Raw genomic sequence first — 3727 nt, 5'->3', positions numbered from 1 at the left:
AACCTAATTATACTAATTAAATCCTAAATCAACCTAAATCCTACTAATTAACCTCTAATCCTAATCTTAAGTTCTAAATCACCCTAAAAATGATTAAATGAATAGTTAAGAGAGAAATGTGGAGGTGCAGGCCCAATGCATGGGGGTATAGAACAATAATCCGTTTGGGCCTTAGGCCCAAACTGGATCTAAGCCTCAAACCAAACAAGTGAACACATTCAACATTCTGAAGCCAAACGCGTTTATCCAGAAAAGCCATACGCTCACCAAGAGGAAAAACGCTTGTGCAAAGGAAAATAAGAGCGAGCATCGCGGTTTTTCTACTTTCGGCCTCGCATTCAGGGTTCTTTCGCTTATGGATTCGCATCAGCATCGTTATCATATTCTTCCGATTTCAACCGTCGGCTTCGCATTTTGGAGCTTAATCAATCGTCATCGCATCGCGGGAATTTGTCAATAATCAATGTGGATTCGCTTTCATTCCTCTATCGCAATTCGACGATTCAATTCTTCTTTCACGAAATCAATCAACGACAGTTATCATAATCTACGGCGCTGAATCGCAACGGTATCGCCGAATCTATCTTTGAACGCAACGAAGCTGGAATATAGAGAGCTTACCGATTTCGATGCGGCTTGCGAGAATATGTATGAATTCAATGTGTTTCCTCTTCCATTCGTGCTACTAGAATGTGTGAACTACTTTCTACTTTTGAGGATTCGGTTGTGCATGATTCTGAGCTTTGAATGGATTGTTGTGTCGAATTCTGGCAGGACTCTTGAGCAATGAAGACTAGAGAGTCGGCATTGGTCACAGGGAGAATTTGCAGGGATTGGAATTGAAGAAAGTAGAAGGTGATATGGTGAACTTTTGTGCATATGTATAAACTGAGAGAAAGAATAGAGAATCGTTAAGAAAAAATCTGAAGGGTGAAGTGTGAAGATTTATATAGTGAGGTTAGTAACTGAATTCTGTTGGAAACTCAAATGAAATTCACTTGTTAGTTACCAAATGAATATTCTATTAGAAATCTAAATTTAAATGAGATTCATATTTGTGAAATGAATTTGGAATGTTATTTACAGTGAAGTGAAATTTTTGAATCCAATCCTTTCCCTTCCTGCATTATGCAGTAATCTTGGTTGTGTATTAAACTTGCCTTTTTTTGTGAAATTGCAATGAGTTTGACATGTTGTGAGTTCCAAATGTTAATTGTTGTTGTGAATTTTTTTGCAGGGTGTTAATGAGCTAGTTATTTGTGAATTAGTTTTAAAAAGGTTACTTAGAAGATAGGTTAATTAGTTTTTATCTAGTTGTTAGAAGAGCAAAGTTGCAAGTGTGTTAAATTGAAATGATTTTGTTGGATTTATAGGTTGGAGTGTTGTTTGCTACTTGGTGATCAACAAAAAAAAGTCCATTCACAGTTGATGTCAGAGATGGTACCAAAGGCTTAAAGTTCTGACAAGAATCTCTTATCCTTAAACAATATGATTGATATATAGCTTGTCCATGGATGTGCGATATTTCCTTCTTGGTTTCACCTTCCCTAGCTATAGCATCAGCCATAGCAGCTGCATCCTTAGACAACACAGATTCAAGTGGAAAAGAATGGCATTCACCTCTGAAAGATTTTCCATGAGAGAAAGGTGGATTGAAGTTGCCTTTTTGCCCAAATTGTAAACATCATATACATCTTCAGTTATTGCTAAAACCTCTTCAAGCATAGAACCACACTCAGAAGTTAAAGCAGTATGCATCCTTGAAACCTGAGAAAAAGCAGACAAAGCAACACTTGCCTCATACGCACAATCCCTCATTGAAATAACTGTGCTTTGTAAGTCACCAGAAGCTGATTTTTCTTAAAGGGGGTCCATGAGAGGTTCCTCGTGCAGGAGATGTATGTCCAAGATGTCCTGGCGAACCAACTGAAATCTGACTATATGAACTTGGTGGAGTAAATTAAGATGTTGACAATTTGTTGTAACATGATTGAGTAGACTAGGTAGACATGTATTGGAATTAAATATATGAAATGGTTAATGGATGCATGTGAATTGGTTTGTGAAGTGAAATGTAATAGAAAATGGTTATTGATGCAAGTTGTATTGAATGGAATTTGGGATTGTTTTGGATTGGAATTGTATTTAGAATGTAGGATATTTTTGGAATTGTATTTAGAATGTAGGATATTTTTGTAATGTAAAGCTTATGTAATGAATTTGAAATGGTATATGTGATTGAATGTAAATTGGAATGATGATGGAAATATGGTTTTGGAATTTGGTTTCAAAATGGTCTTTATATCGGAATGGTTTTGAAATGAACATGGATAACTGATTTAGGTATGACTTATGAATGGTTTAAATGACTAAAATGGTTTCTTAGCTAGGTAGTTGATTTTGGTCAATCAGTTGATCAAAAAGTCAATGGTTGACCAGAGTCAACAATTGGTCAAAGTTCCCAAATCTTGCACTTTTTCATGTAATGACCATTGGAATGTAATGTAATAGCTACTTGAATGATCTTGGTCATGAATTTGATATTGTAATGAACTTGAACATTATAGCCCATGAACATGTTTGAAATTAAATTGAAATGAAACAATTTGACATGACTTGAAATGATCATGACTTAAGTAATGTGACTTAAATTGTGATGGAATGAAATCAAGGCATGGATCCATGAATGAACCGTTTACCATGAACCCAAGAACATAACAATGACTTAAATGATAAATGACAAGCATGACCAAGCATGACCCCAAAATAAGGCATAGCAGCAGGTGAAATGAACATTGACTAGGTGAAAATAGGCTGAACAAGGCAATGACCATGGCAAGGCATGAGGATGACTAGGTGACACCAAAGGATACAAACACGTGATGCACAAGTGGGATTAACATCAAGGAACCAACAAGAATAGCCATGAACACGAAGTTGTGGGATGAAGATTTGACCACGCAAGAGGATCAAACATTAATGGAATGCAAGTGGGTTAGATGAAACCAATGTTATAGAGCCATGATCAAATAAGGATCCCAGAGGTAGGGTTTTGCTTCATCAAGAGGTCACAATTGAATCTCCAATATTTGGGCACAATCTACAAGCTCCAAGAGACACCTCCAATTAGGGTTTGATAGCTTGAGCCACCTCTAGCTGTTGGGAAACCCTAGCTTCCACTAGGTGCAAGCACAAAGCTTTTAATCCAAGATACATATTCTCTTGTATTAGACATGGCTATGCAGATGAAATGAATGATATGTAGGTGTGCATATGTCTAGGGTTAGTGACCTAGATGAAACTTGTGATAGGTATGGTGAATTTTGGGGTATGACATATGTAAAGTATTGAAGATTATTCATGATCATCTATCAACAGATTTAGATCAAAGAAGGTTGAATCAACCTCAAGTCCATCTATCAATGATTTGAGATGTGGAAAACTTTATCCACACAATAATCAAAACCAACCAAACAATTAAACCAAAATATCAAGCCATCAACAATTTGAATAACAATGATTTAAAAAGAATTAGAATAATAATGAATAACATTTAAGATATAAAAAAATATGAATAAAAATGAATTAAAAAATGATTCAAGACAAAATAATCAAAGAAAAAAATTGGAAAAACAAAATAAATTATTTAATAAGAGAAAAAGAAAAAAGAAATAAAGGAAAATATTTGGGCCAGGGGTGTAATCCGGAATTGGTGGTTTGAGGAAGC

At 35.5% G+C, this 3727-nt stretch overlaps 1 long non-coding RNA gene across 1 annotated transcript; it reads left to right on the top strand.

Moving 5' to 3' along the window:
* Positions 1-240: 240 nt before the first annotated feature.
* Positions 241-2255, top strand: LOC127096912 (uncharacterized). Its single transcript, XR_007792860.1, has 2 exons — positions 241-957; positions 1374-2255. It is a non-coding gene; the product is annotated as an uncharacterized LOC127096912 (long non-coding RNA).
* Positions 2256-3727: the final 1472 nt, after the last annotated feature.

Source organism: Lathyrus oleraceus, chromosome 6 (assembly GCF_024323335.1).
Source record: "Lathyrus oleraceus cultivar Zhongwan6 chromosome 6, CAAS_Psat_ZW6_1.0, whole genome shotgun sequence".
Taxonomy (NCBI): Eukaryota; Viridiplantae; Streptophyta; class Magnoliopsida; order Fabales; family Fabaceae; genus Lathyrus; species Lathyrus oleraceus.
This window is presented reverse-complemented; position numbering and strand designations above follow the sequence as displayed.